The sequence below is a fragment of the Microcaecilia unicolor genome, chromosome 2 (genome assembly GCF_901765095.1).
Source record: "Microcaecilia unicolor chromosome 2, aMicUni1.1, whole genome shotgun sequence".
Taxonomy (NCBI): Eukaryota; Metazoa; Chordata; class Amphibia; order Gymnophiona; family Siphonopidae; genus Microcaecilia; species Microcaecilia unicolor.
In genome coordinates, this window is record NC_044032.1 from 57,347,342 (window position 1) to 57,362,740 (window position 15,399).

Below are 15,399 nucleotides of genomic sequence, written 5' to 3' on the forward strand. Positions count from 1 at the left end.
CTGTTTCTGTGAGTCTGACGTCCTGCATGGCTGCAAGGGCAGGTTCTACATGGAATGTTGCTAGTGGAGGAGTGGCCTAGTGGTTAGTGTGGTGGACTTTGGTTCTGGGGAACTGGGTTCGATTCCCACTGCAGGCACAGGCAGCTCCTTGTGACTCTGGGCAAGTCACTTAACCCTCCATTGCCCCAGGTACAAATAAGTACATGTATATAATATGTAAGCCACATTGAGCCTGCCATGAGTGGGAAAGCGCAGGGTACAAATGTAAGAAAAAATTATTTTAGGCTTTTTTTGACCACTTACTTGAGAGAAACAATTTCCCACCACTTATATGAGATTCCATTCTTAATATACCTCAATATGTATTTTTTTAAAAAGAAAAATACTATATTGCTGGTTTACTTAGATGTATGTTTACTAAGCTGTGGTAGAAAGAGGCCTTAGCGTGCCTTTACATGTTTATTTCTGTGCATTGAGGCTATTTTTACCATGGCTGTAAAATGGCTGATTTTCAGTTTCTCCCATTAATGGCCATGCACTAATGTTCTATGCTAAACTACAAAACAGTGCATAGGCATGAATGATGTGAGTCAGGTATTCTTCGCAGTCATCACACTTACATCTGTCATCTAATACCGACATCAAAATGACCTTACCAGAGGCCTTCCATTATGCAATTAGTCACAAACGCCCAGCAAATGCTGCCAATGACACCACACATAAATGACAAGGAAGTAATAACACCGTGTCAACATCACAACAGTGACAGTTCAGATTTATTCCAACTAAAAGACAGAAGGGCATCAGAAATTCAATTATGAGAGGCCAGACCAGAAGATAGTCTGAGCTGCAGTTTTTTTTAATGCGGTCATTTTGCCATTTAAGTGATTTTCAGCAACCTATTTTGACAACCCCGGATGCAGGTCTTGTTAGATCGAAACGCCAGAAGTAGAAGGGTAGGCATCTGTTTCAGCGTTCACTCTGCAAACTGCAAATAACTGGTCGCTTTGGTTTTTCTTACATTTTTGTATTTGCAATATTAAGGGTGTTTATCTGTCCTTTTGAGACAAACACCCTTAATATTGTTAAACATAGCAAGCTCTAAAAAAGAAACAAAAACACCACAGATGATAGAAACAGCCTAACAGGGCTAAAAACTAAAATGAATCCATTAAAAGTGCACAATATACTTACAGATTCTGGGATCAGACTCTCATAAAAACGCGGTGATTGCAGTACATAAGTACATAAGTGTTGCCATAGCGGGACAGACCGAAGGTCCATCAAGCCCAGCATTCTGTTTCCAACAGTGGCCAATCCAGGACTGAAGCACCTGGCAAGATCCCAAAACAGTACAGTACATTTTATGCTGCTTATCCCAGAAATAAGCAGTGGATTTTCCCCAAGTCCATTTTAATAATGGTTCATGGACTTTTAAGAACCAATCCAAACATTTAAACCCCACTAAGCTAACTGTTTTTACCACATTCTCTGGCAATGAATTCCAAAGTTTAATTACACATTGTGTGAAGAAATATTTTCTCTGATTCGTTTTAAATTTACTACTTTGTAGCTTCATTGCGTGCCCCCTAGTCCTAGTATTTTTGGAAAGGGTAAACAAGCGATTCATGCCTACCTGTTCCATTACTCTCAGTATTTTATAGATCTCCATTATATCTCCCCTCAGCCATCTTTTCTCCAAGCTGAAGAGCCCAAGCCCTCTCAGCCTTTCCTCATAGGGAAGTTGTGCTATCCCCTTTATCATTTTTGTCATCCTTCTCTGTACCTTTTCTAATTCCACTAAATCTTTTTTGAGATGCGGCGACCAGAATTGCACACAGTATTCAAGGTGCGGTTGCACCATGGAGCGATACAAAGGCATTATAACAACCTTGTTTTTATTTTATATTCCTTTCCTAATAATACCTACTATTCTATTTGCTTTCTTTGCTGCCACAGCACACTGAGCAGAGGGTTTCAAAGTGTCGTCAATGATGACTCCTAGATTCTTTTCCTGGTCGGTGACTCCTAACGTGGAACCTTGCATCACGTACCTATAGTTCGGGTTCCTCTTTCACACATGTATCACATTGAACATCATCTGAAAACTTACTTTATCAAGCATTCTTATATGTATGCTGAGGTCATGCATACATAATTAGCACAAAAATAAACTTAAAAACCAATAGCATATTGATTGTTTTGAATATTCCAACTAAGACAGTAAGCAGCAAGTGATTAATTCTATCTTCTAGGCTGGGATCTGGAATAGCTGGCAGTATAGAAGATCCAATGGCCCATCATAATTGGATTTCTGATACCCTTCTGTCTTTTAGCTGGGAGTGGAGGAGTGGCCTAATGGACAGTGCAGCAGTTTGCAGACCTGTGGAACAGGGTTCAATTCCCACTGCTGCCTCACAATCAGCAGTGGGTTGAGATCCTGGAGAACCACAATCAACTCTGTCTGCAGCTCTTTGTGACCCTGGGCAAGTCACTTAGCCCTCCATTGTCCCAGGTATGATATACTACTTAGATTGTGAGCCCATTAGGGACAGTGCAAGTACCTGTGCAATTGTATGTAAACCACCTCAAATCATGCTCAAAAGGGACAATATATCAAATTAATAAATGATAACTCTGAATTGTTGTGATATTGTCATAGTGGTATTACTCCTTTGTGGGGGTAAAGATTTCCCTTTTTTTCCTTTTTTCAATGATACTGTTCATATAGAGTGAGGGAGTGGTCACTATCTGATTTGACCCCATTCCACCAGGTATGACTACCAATATACTAGATACCACCAGTAAAAAAAAAAAAGAATCTGTGAGTGCCCAATTTGGGCACACAATTTAATTGAATAATGAGCTAATTAGCACAGATAATTATTTTTGAATCAAGCAATTATTGGCACTAATCACAACAAATTAAAATGTTACACGCAACTCAAAAAAGGGGGTGTGGAAATGGGAAGGTTATGGGTGGATCAGGGGCGTTCCTTTAAGTTATGCATGTAGTTATAAAATAAGGGAATCTGCGCCTAAATTTAGGTGCAGGTATTTATACCACGTTTTAGTTGGTGAACATGGCTACGCCTAAAGTTAGGCATGATTCCTGAGCATAAGCGCTATTCCATAAACTGCACCTAACTTTAAGCACAGTTTATGGAATAATGTTTTTTTCGGTGCCATTATTTTGGCACCATACATAGAATTTAGTCCTATATGTGTGGCTTGACTGTGTATAATGGACTTTTGTGTATGTGAAGGGTTGAAGATGTAACTGTAAAGGTACCTGGTTTCTTGAACAGATATGTTTGTATAAGGCCATTGTTGATAGTCACTGTAATGTTGAGAAAGTTAACTTTTTCCATGGAGCAGTCAACTTTATGAGCCTGGATTGTATGACTGGATTCACATGTGTTTCCTTAGCTACATTAAAGCAACATTTTATTTATTATTTGTTTACAAGTTTATAGCCCACTCAATCTATCAACATTATATAGGCTAGATTCTATATATGGCACCTAAATATTCCATGCAGCAAAAAAAATACACCTAGGTGTATTCTCTAAAGTATGCCTAAATTTTGTAGAATAGGCTTAAATTTCTGCATGGTATATAGAATTAAACTGAGTACCTCTCCACGCAACCAAATTTAGTTGCGTCCGTTTACGCCACAATTTACTTGGCGTAAATCCCAATGCCTAAATTAAGCACACAGCAGGTATATTCTATAAGAATGCACATAGATTTTAGAAATTCCCACGCCCTGCCCACGGGCCATGCCCCCTTTTCAACTATGTGACTTAGAATTTACATGCACCATATTACAGAATATGCTTATTGAGTTCTGCACGTAAATCTTAATGCCAATTAGTGTTGATAATTGCTTGTTAACATCCAATTGACAGTGCTGATTAGCTAGTTAACCAATTAAGTTACGCACATTAGTATAGAAAACGCTTTGATTTCCAATTGGAAATTAAGCACGATATATAGAATCCAGCAGTATTTGCACCTGATTCTATGTTCTATATGCATATGACCATTTGATTCCTTGTAAGTCACTCCTTGTTTTCTACTTCTGCCAAGTATAATTTTGAGAAAGGAGTGGAAAAACCAGGATTGACTCATCAGTTCCTTATAAAGTGAAATGAAGAGGTTAACCTGCATGACTTTATACTACTAGGTGTGGTACATAAATGCTTAACATTTCCAGCCATTTACAATAGAGGTGATCATCATTCCGTGCGATTCAAATTTTTCTTGAATCACAATGGTACACCAAAAGGACTGATGACTGGTACTGATGAAATGGCAGATACTGGTGAAATTAGTTGCCACTGGGCATCATGAAAAGCAGCATAAGTATTCTGCAGTATAATAGTATGATTTTAACTATTGTATGTTAAGAAATATTAGTTGAGACTGGTCTGATAGCTGTCGTGCTCTCCAGTACCATGAAAAATGTCCCTGGTAGAACCCTTAGGCAGACTGACTTTTAGCTACTAAGGTGGTATATAAGTTTTAATAAATCAAATATTTCCCAGGTTAGCTGGGGCTGAGGATGGGGATCCCTAGGGAGCTATGAATGAAGGCTATTAGTGTCAAATCCCTGTCATGGCTCCAATTCAGCTGGAAATGACAAAGAAGCAGAAGGGAACAGCCAGGTCAAAAAAAAAAAAATCAATAGTAAGTAACCAATGTATTCCTGGAATTATATGTTTAAGATACATTCCAGTTGGGTTGATCTAGTGACTAAGTGGAAAGGACCATGTACTGCCATGTGGATGACCTGGATGCAAAACTATCACCTAGTTTCAGAAGGAGATTATTTTTTGACCAGTCCTTTTTTGAAGTTGCATTCCAAATCAGTGAGGTACTTATAATTCCCGATTCTATTCATTGAGGTCAGAGCTGCAGGTTCCATAATGTTTCAGAATGGATTGTCCTAAATCCAGGAATGATCTAAAATCTCCACCTGGCCAGTTGGGTTTTCAGAATATCCACAATGAATATGCATACCAAGAAAGTACTACATGCAGAGCTATCTCATGCATATTCATTATGGATATCCTAAAAACCCAACTGGCTAGGAGGTCCCTGAGGGGTGGGTTGAAAACCACTGCTATACAGCAAAGTAGGTGCTTATTTTCCTTTAAAACATTCCAGGGTAATCACTTTCATTTCTATTTGTGTTTGTCTTCTGTGGTCCTACTCCAGGCCCTTCATCTGTGGACACAGAGCAGAAATATTTGTTAAGCAATTCTGCATTATCTTTATCAGTTTCTACATATCCCTTTTCCCACCCTTGACCTTCATAATGCCACTTTTGCACTTCCTCTTATTATTAACATATCTAAAAAAATGTCTATAGGATCTCCCAGCAAACATGGGTGTTACCGAGGTGGGGCACAACTGAAGAACACTGAAGCAACAGGAAACAAGCCCAGAGGCGGGGCAGAAATGATCAAGCCTGCCCAGAATTCCTTGCATTCAGGAAACAAGAATCAAAATTGCCAGAATACACAGCTAAGAGTCGATTCATCTGTTAAAAGTTATATTTGAATATATTGTTGAATGTGTCATCTGTTAAGTTATATTTGAATATATTGTTGAATGTGTCTTCTGGATGTGAACTTCTGTACTGATGCAGGCATCAGGCTGAAACAAGGCCACGTTGGGTGATTCTTATCTCCAGTGAACTATTTAAAAACATACGTATTGCCATACTGGCATATCGAAGGTCCATCAAGCCCACTTATAACAGTGGCCAATCCAGGTCATATATACCTGGCAAGATCCCAAAACAGTAAAACAGATTTTATGCTGCTTATCCCAGAAATAAGCAGTGGATTCTTGCAAGTTCATCTTAATAATGACTTAAGACTTTTATTTTAGGAAATTTTCACAACCTATTTTAAGCCTTGCTAAGCTAATTGCTTTTACCACATTCTTTTGTAACGAATTCCAGAAATTTAACTACACAGTTAGTACCATACTGCTGTCATTTTATCTGATGCTAATGCCTAGTTACACTAATATTTTATAATGGAAAGTAGGCACCTACTTTCCATTATAGAATAGACTCTTACCACGTCCACTCCAGGCACCTAATTGGAGGCACTTAGTTATAGAATTGTCCCTTGTGGTGTCTATCTCTACTATCTTTTGATTCTATAGGGTTCTGAAAATGGCACAGTGGCGTACCAAGGGCGGGGCGGTAGGGGCAGTCCTCCCCGGGTGTAAGTATAAATGGGGGGTGCTCTGCTCCCGCCGCTCCCACCCCGTCCTGTTTTTTATTCATGTTGCTGGCGCCGCAATCTCCAGTCTCCACATTTACCCTCAGCGCCCTTGACAGCCCCCTTCTCTCTGCCACCCCACCCCCTACAATGCATTTTAAAAAATATTCTGAATCGGCAGCGCAGTGCCAGCGTGCAGTGTCTCATGTCCGCCTGTGAAAGAAGCAGATTGCCTTGGGCCTTCCCTCACTGTGTCCCGCCCTCTTCTGATGTAACTTCCTATTTCAGCAAAGGGCGGGACACAGTGAGTGAAGGCCTGAGGCGATCTGCTTCTTTCACAGACGGACGCGAAGCACTACACGCTGGCGCTGCACTGTCGATTCAGATATTTTTTAAATGCATTACAGGGGGCCAGGTGGTAGAGAGAAGGGACCTGTCAAGGGAGCTGAGAATAGACAGGTGGGGGCTGGGTTGGGGGGATCAGATGGGAGAAAGGGGCTGGAGATGGAATTGGGGCCATGCCTGGGGCAGGAGGGAGAATGGGGCCATGATGGGGCAGGGCAGGTGGGAGAATGGGTCTTGGGCTGGAAAGGGGGGACAGATGATAGAATGGGTCTGGGGCTAGAAAGGGGGGGCACATGAGGGAATGGGGCTAGGGCTGAAAAGGGGGGGACAGAATGCTAGGCAGGTGGATGAAAGGGACTGAACTGGGGGCTGAAAATGAGGGTAGGTGGGATAAGGGGGCTAGTTCTGGAACTGGGGGGCTGAAAAAAGGCAGGGGCTAAACTATAGGGACTGGGGGCTGAAAAGGGGACAGGGAGAAAGTGGCTGGAGCTGAAGCTCAGGGACTGGTGGGAGAAAAGGGCTGGGGCTAAAACTAAGCTGAAACTGGGGACTGGTGGAATAATGAGGCTGGAATGGGGATGAAAAGGAGGGCAGATGGGAGAAGTGGGTTGAGGCTGGAACTGGGGACTTGTGGGATAATGGGGATAGAACTGGAGTCTGAAAAGGGGGGCAGGTGGGCTGGGGCTGGAACTAGGGGCAGGTGGGATAATGGGGCTGAAATTGGGGGCTGAAAAGAGGGGGCAGTGGGAGAGAAAGAGAGGACAGATCCTGGATGGAAGGGAGAGAGAGGGAAGGCAGACCCTAAATGGATGGGAGAGGGAGGGTAAATGGTTGGATGGGAGAGGGAGGGTAAATGGTGGATGGAAGGGGCAGAGAGAAAGGGAAGACAGTGGATGGAAGGGATAGAAAGGGTAGACAGTGGATGGAAGGGGGGGGAGAGAGAGCAGACAGTGGTTGGAAGGGGAGAGAGAGAGGGCAGACAGGGGCAGATGGTGGATGGAAGGGGCAGAAATAGAGGGCAGACGCTAGATGGAAGGGAGAGAGAAGGCAGATAGTGGTTGGAAGGGGCAGAGGGCGAGAGAGAGGGCAGATGGTGAATGGAGGGGACAGGAGAGAGAAGGTAGACACTGGATGGCAGGGGCAGGGAGAGAGAGAAGGCAGACCCTGAATGGATGGGAGAGGGAGGGCAAATGGTGGATGGAAGGGGCAGAGAGAAAGGGCAGACAGTGGATGGAAGGGAGATAAAGGGCAGACAGTGGATGGAAGGGGAGAGAGAGAAAGAGGGCAGACAGAGGCAGATGCTAGATGGAAGGGAGAGAGAGGGGGCAGATAGTGGTTGGAAGGGGCAGAAGGAGAGAGAGGGTAGATGGTGGATGGAAGGGGGAGAGAGGACAGATGGTGGATGGAGGGGACAGGAGAGAGAGAAGGCAGACGCTGGATGGCAAGGCGAGAGAGAGAAGACAGATGCTGGATGGACGGGAGAGAGTGAAGAGAAGATGAGGAAAGCAGAAACCAGAGACAACAAACTGTAAATAATTTTTTTTCTTTTTTTGCTTTAGGATAATGTAGTATTATAGCTGTTTTAATGAATGTTTATAAATAGAACATGGAACTAAGGTAATCTTTTTATTGGACTAATTTTAATACATTTTGACTAATTTTCAGAGAATAAAACTTTTCTTAGGTCAGGATAGGATACTGTAACAGCAGTATACTGTAATGACCTGAGGAAGGAGGTTTTGGCTTCTGAAAGCTAAATGTATTAGTCCAATAAAATGGTATTATTTTATTTTCTATATTTGTTTTATTTCTATTTGCTAATTTGTAAAGTGGTGATATTTACATCTGATATCTTTATATTTTGCACAGTACTAGGGGACATTTTCTGTTTCTGTGGTGTTGCACTGAATGCAGATTCTGGCTTCATGGGGGCTTCAGTTTAATTTTTGTCTAAATAGAACATTTATGGTTACTTATTCTATAGTGGATTAGGGTGTATCTATGAAAAAGACATGGCTTTCAGTTGGCACTGACTGTGCAGGATCGATGATCTTCGTTTTACAATAGGTGAATTGATGTTCTATTGCTCACTGCAATGTTTAAGATGCTTCCTTTTCTTAGGTACACCCTTGTGTGACATGTAGAAATTACTACTTATGTAGTATAGTATGGTAGAATTGCTCTATAGGTCCTGAGTGTTTTATATTCTCGGTATGCCTTGTACTGGATTTTAGAGGGGGATATTAAAAAATGACCGGCCCCTGGTGTCAAATAACCTAGGTACACCACTGAAATGGCATTACCTAAGTAAGGTCCAACACTTGCACCAGACTCAAATGTAAGTTCAATGGTACCTATTTCATGTAGAGAAGGCCATCCATATCCACCTAAGTTTTGTATATGTCTTAGAAGTCAATCATGGCTTCAGGCAGATAGCTGTCCTATCATTTCAAGACTTAATTCACCACAGTTATTATTTTTTTTCTCTCTTTCTTTTGTCTCATGTGGAACAGGTATCCATGGACCAGTGCAGACTCAGCTCCTGTGAACTGGACAGATAAATATCTCAGTCTAGAATACTAGGGTATATACCTCCTGTGGCCTGGAACCCAAGGGATGTTTTTGGACCAGCTGCTGATATTTTGATAATTCATCTAGGAAGCAATGAGCTAGTAGCAACTCACAGCATAGTATTTTGTAAGAAGACACAAAGGAACCTCAGACTGATATCTGAGTTTTTCCTGCAGAGAAGAATTGTTTAGTCATGGATCATGCTATGCCTAAGAACCACTGGAAGGAGATGAAGGAAGATGTATTCTTGAAAACTTAAATTCTTAGAGCTCAATAGAAATTTCATAGTACAGCAAGCATTGTTCTCAGTTGGTTCCCTTGTCATGTGCAAACCTGATAACACCAATATATCCAATATCAGTGAAGATATATTCCTTAATAGCATTTATTATGTATTTATGCATGTTTTATTGTTTATTATTTCTTAATATATTACCTTTCCAGGCAGCATGACAAGGCAGTTCACAATAGTTAAAATTTAAAGTGACAGGAAAAAAATGACATTCAATGATAGCAAAGTAGAGATTGAGATAGAAGATTGAAGAAGGCAGTTTATAGTAGGCATGGTCATGGCTGTCTATCGGTCACTACAGGGTTTTGAGTACAGTGTTAGATTTTATTTAAAACATTATTCTAGACAAGCAATAGCTGGAAGAGAGTTCTAGAGGACAGGTGCTCTGTAGTAAACTGTGTAGAAGCAGGTAGGACCTAATCTCGTGTGGGATTTGGGAGAAATGTGTAATCAACAGTTGTTAAGGTACAGACGAATTCTAGTCAGTGTGTATGGAATGGTTAAGTTAGATAGGTATTGAGGGATGCCACTGAAAGTTTGTGTATCAGTGCAAAGATCTTAAACTGGATTCGGTAGTGGACATAAAGCTAATGGTAGCAATCAAGATCAAATATTTTTGCACACAAGCGAATCCTAATGGCTTCATTCTGAATGGATTGTAGGTGCTGAGTATGAGATTGAGCAATACCAGAGTACACATATTGTAATAATCTAGTTGTTACGCTACTAACGAATAAGGTATGGTTAACTGGGAAGCATTGTTGAAATAATTGTAGATCAATTTTCATAGGGCATGGAGCCTTTCTTTATTATCTCATTGACCTGTGGTTCAAATGTAAGCTGTTGATCTAAAAAGATATCAAAGTATTAAAATTGAGAGACCAAGGAGATTGGGTTATTGCAGAGGTTGTGTGTTAGGGAAGGGTTATAAAGGTGTCCTGTGATTCAGGTTGCTATTATTTTTGCATGGTTGAGAACGAGGTGATTATTTTGTAGCCATAATGAAACTGAATCTACTACTGACTGGAGTTCTGACAAACCTGGGTGAAAGAAGTCACTGTGCTACTAATAAACTAGTATTATGTTTTCAGCATAATGGAATTCCAAGATACCAAGATCCTGTATAAACAGAGTTATGGCTTCAAAATATTAGAACTTCCACCTAATACAAAATTACAAAATTATAATGGTGTATGGGGAAAAGCCTCAAAGAGCTCCCAGATCAGGTATCAATCTGTCGGAGCTAAAATAGACCATCCGGTCTTCTCTTCATCATAGGCAAAAAAACCCCTTTCAGGTGGCCCTCGATGAATTTCTATAGGCAAAAACCCCTTATAAGCAGCCCTACGTAAATTTCTACTGGGACCGCAATGATTTATTCGAAATTTTTGTTTCTCAAAAATAAGAATTTTGTTAAGGAAAAAAACATATTATGCTGCAATGCACTTAGCTTTATTGCTTGAAATTCAATGCTACTCTTGCTTCATGCTGTGTTGTTCCTTTTTGAGTTACCCCGAGCCGACGTTGGCCAGCGTTTCGCTGCTTTTTTAAGGTCTCGGGTACTTACAAATCCAGGATGCTACTGCATAGACTTCCCTATCGAGCCAGTAATTCACAATGGAAAAACGTTTTTCCATTGTGAATTACTGGCTCGATAGGGAAGTCTATGCAGTAGCATCCTGGATTTGTAAGTACCCGAGACCTTAAAAAAGCAGCGAAACGCTGGCCAACGTCGGCTCGGGTAACTCAAAAAGGAACAACACAGCATGAAGCAAGAGTAGCATTGAATTTCAAGCAATAAAGCTAAGTGCATTGCAGCATAATATGTTTTTTTCCTTAACAAAATTCTTATTTTTTGAGAAACAAAAATTTCGAATAAATCATTGCGGTCCCAGTAGAAATTTACGTAGGGCTGCTTATAAGGGGTTTTTGCCTATAGAACTTCATCGAGGGCCACCTGAAAGGGGTTTTTTTGCCTATGATGAAGAGAAGACCGGATGGTCTATTTTAGCTCCGACAGATTGATACCTGATCTGGGAGCTCTTTGAGGCTTTTCCCCATACACCATTATAATTTTGTAATTTTGTATTAGGTGGAAGTTCTAATATTTTGAAGTAGTATTCATCTCCACACCACCAAATATCTTTATTTAGTTGATTCTTAAACAGAGTTATGGGACATAAAATTATGTTAAATAGAAGATAGGCTAATACTGATCCCTGTGGTTCTTCACAGAGAAGGAGGAAGGTACCTTTTGAAAATTTTCGTGTCTCTAGCAGTCAGTGACAGTGAGCAGCAATTCATGTAGCCTGCTCGTGCCAGTCCCAGAGCCTTCTCTCTGACGTAACTTCCTGCTTCCCGCCTATGTGACCAGTTTTCGGGTTGCAGTTTGCCCCCCCCCCCCCCCCAAGTTAGGAGTTAACTATTAAAGATATTTAGTATTTCTTTTTCTCTTGTTTGATCCTTAAGTGGTAGAAAACATAGCATTCCTTGCATTGTTTATAGTGGTCTGAAGATCTATGTTTGCTCCATGCTCTTGTAATCCTAGCCCAGCATGAAGCCAGGGTTTATGAGTGGACTGTTTAGCTTTAGTAGAACTGAGCAGGGTAATCTGTTTATAGTGCAGAGTTCTAGATAATACCTTGAACTGGGGAAATAGGGAGTATAAAGGTTGTTCAGAACTTTGTGAACAACTATCTTCTATCTGGATCAAATCTCGCAAGAGAAATAGCCAAATACTAAAACTTAATGTCACCTACATGGATCATTTGAGGTATAGCAAGTGCTGGAAATAAATAAAATACATAATTAAAAATCCTGCTTTACATAATTCAACACCAAAGCAATTATCAGTTTTTTTTCGGGGCCATAGCCACCAGAAAGGGAAGTCTCAGACAAGTAGAAATGTGTTTTCCAATCCAGCCTTGGAAATCATTGTTCAAGGTTCAAATACCAAACATTTTGTTAATGAAGTCTAAGTGGTTTACAATGGCTAAAATAATTCAGGGAGGGAAAACACAATGGACTAAAAACAACACAAACACATAAGGAAAATGGGAAAAAGGAAAGGTTACAATATTAAACAAAGGATAATAAGGGAAGGAAGGGTTATACAAATTATGAGGCTTAGGACAATCTCAGCCACTTTTCTGTTTGAATTATAATTAAAAATATAGCTTTTGGGGGGGGGGGTCCTTTTACTAAGCTTCAGTAGGCACATGCCAAAAAGCACTGCCATTGGACTCGCTGAGACATCCTGTGGTAGTGTGCTGTTTAGAACACTATACGATGTCAGGTGGAAAAGCTAAAGAAAACTAGTAAGTTTTCAATTTAGATTGAAAATTATTAAGAAAACCTTCTTGTCGCAAATAAAATGGAAGGGCTTCCATAAAGTTTATTTTAATTATTGGGATTTATTAAATGCCTTTATGAAGAGATTCACCCAAGGTGGTGTACAGCAGGTACAGTTTAACATAAAATTTAGCATATCTTAGAGACTGAGTTGGAGAATAGGGAATTACTACTACTACTACTACTACTACTTAGCATTTCTATAGCGCTGCCAGGGTTATGCAGCGCTGTACAAGTTTAAACATGGGGAAGGACAGTCCCTGCTCAAGAGAGCTTACAATCTAAAGGAAGAGGTTAGCTAAGAAGGACGGAAGACCTTTAGACTGAGGGGCCCTTTTACTAAGGCATGTAGGCGCTTATGCGTGCACAATGCATGTCAAATTAGAATTACCGCCTGGCTACCGCATGCCCTGGGTGGTAATTCTAATTTTTACACGTGTCCAATATGTGCGGCAGAAAATATATTTTATTTTCTACCGTGTATCGCTAACCAGGTGGTACTCGGCAGCGTAAGTGCGCTGACGATTACTGCTCGGTTAACACATGAGACCTTACCGCTAAGTCAATGGGTTGCGGTAAGGCCTCAGGCCCACAATGGACGCGCACCAATTTTAATTTTGTCGCTTGTCCATTTTTGGCATCAAAAAAGGCCTTTTTTGCAGGCGTGCTGAAAAATGGACCTGCACACGTCCAATACACACACCTACACCAGCGCAGGCCATTTTTCAGCACGCCTTAGTAAAAAGGCCCCTGAATTTGATGTGACAAAATATTGATCTTATAAGGAATCCTGTAAGCAACTAGAAGCATATACTCTGCATCAAGAAGCTAAGCAGCTTGGAACTATGCTCAGAACATTTGAGTTTATAGATGGGCTATGAAAAAAATGATTAGTTATGTGCAATAGCATAGTTTCAGGAAGCAGGGGGAGGCCATGCTTCACAGGTGGAGGCCAGAGGGGGTTGATGGAAGAACAGCTGAGAGTCAGCAAAACAAAAAGTAAGCATGAAGCACTTGAAACTATCAGTGTGCTCAAGTCCCTTCCATATCACCAAAAAGAAGAAGCTGTTTAATAACCTCAACCAGGTGCTGTTTCTGAAATTTTTCTTCAAACCTATTTTCATACATTTAAGCTAGGCAAGAGCTTTAAACCTTGGCAACATTTCATTTCATGCCTGCCCTGCCCACGAAACAAAAACCAGCTACCTTTTTGCGATCTTGCCAGGTACTTGTGACCTGGATTGGCCACTGTTGGAAACAGGATGCTGGGCTTGATGGACTTTCAGTCTGTCCCAGTATGGCAATACTTATGTACCTTCTAAAACAGTCACTTTGCATTAAGTTTTCAACCTGTTACTTGGCTAATCTACTTACTTTCCCTTCCTTTTTACCCATTGTCAAGGTTACGCTAATCAAAAGGCTTGCTTTGGCGTAAGTAAGCAATATTCCTAGCTACTATGTACATTTCTCTTTAGGGGCATTTAAAGAGATAACACTTTCTCACCTATCAATTAATAAATATATTAAGCAAATACAATTTTTTCTTCCAAATTTCCCACATGCCATTCTCCCAAAATTTCCCAGACACACACTTACTAAATGTCATTCATATCAAGTTCTCATTTCTACATCACTTCCCTTTCCCTGATCCCATTCTCACCTTGAGTCTGACCTGAAAACAAGGGTAGCACATTTTTTATTAAGAGGTGTAAAATCTAAATTGAGTGTAATTTCCTGTGTTAACCAATTTTTACTTTCAAAGTCTCAAATGAGCCCATCAAAACAGATGTGGACCACATCCACTTTTCATATTATTTCAGCTATGCACTGATTAATAGCCTTTATCGCCTAAAGACTTAAAAGAAAAATTGGGTCATGTCCATACCTATACACATACAGATGAAAGCTGATTCAGGCATTGCTCATTCTTTTTACTAAAATGTATACTTCACAACTTAGATGGCCAATATTTCCCACTGTTACAAAGTGGACTTGTCCCACTTTCATTCTCAGGGACTCGAAATCAGACAGGGTCCTCTTTATCATGGCCAACCTCCATTAACCTTTTGAGCTGATATTCAAAGCGATTTAAGCAGGCAGGAGAGGCTTTTGCCCACTTAAATCTCTTGGGGCTGCCTAACTGTCAGTGTTCAGCAGCACTTAACTTGGCTGTGCCACAGAATATTGGCTCTGACTGTCCACATTTAAAGTGGGTAGGTTCAGGGGCAGTTCAAGGGGTGGAATTGGGGAGGTTAGCTATGTGGGCCCTGGATGAATATCGGCTGGTACCGGCATAACTTTTTAAAGTAGTCAGCCCTTCCAATCCCTCTTCCCTCAGAATGTCCCCCCTTCAGATCCCCCATCCACCCACCTGAAATAGCCCCTCCATCCTTCTGATCCCCCTCCGCCCCTGGAACATCCCCCTTCTTTGATCCTTCCTACAGCCACCAAAACAGCCTCTCTCTTTCCGATTCCCCGTCCCCAATCTCCCATCCCCCTGACAAGGAAGGAAACCCCCCTCCCATCCCCTGGTCTTAAGCCTGCAAATAGGTGGGGAAATGTGGGCTACAAATGTAACAAATAAATAAATAAATAAGT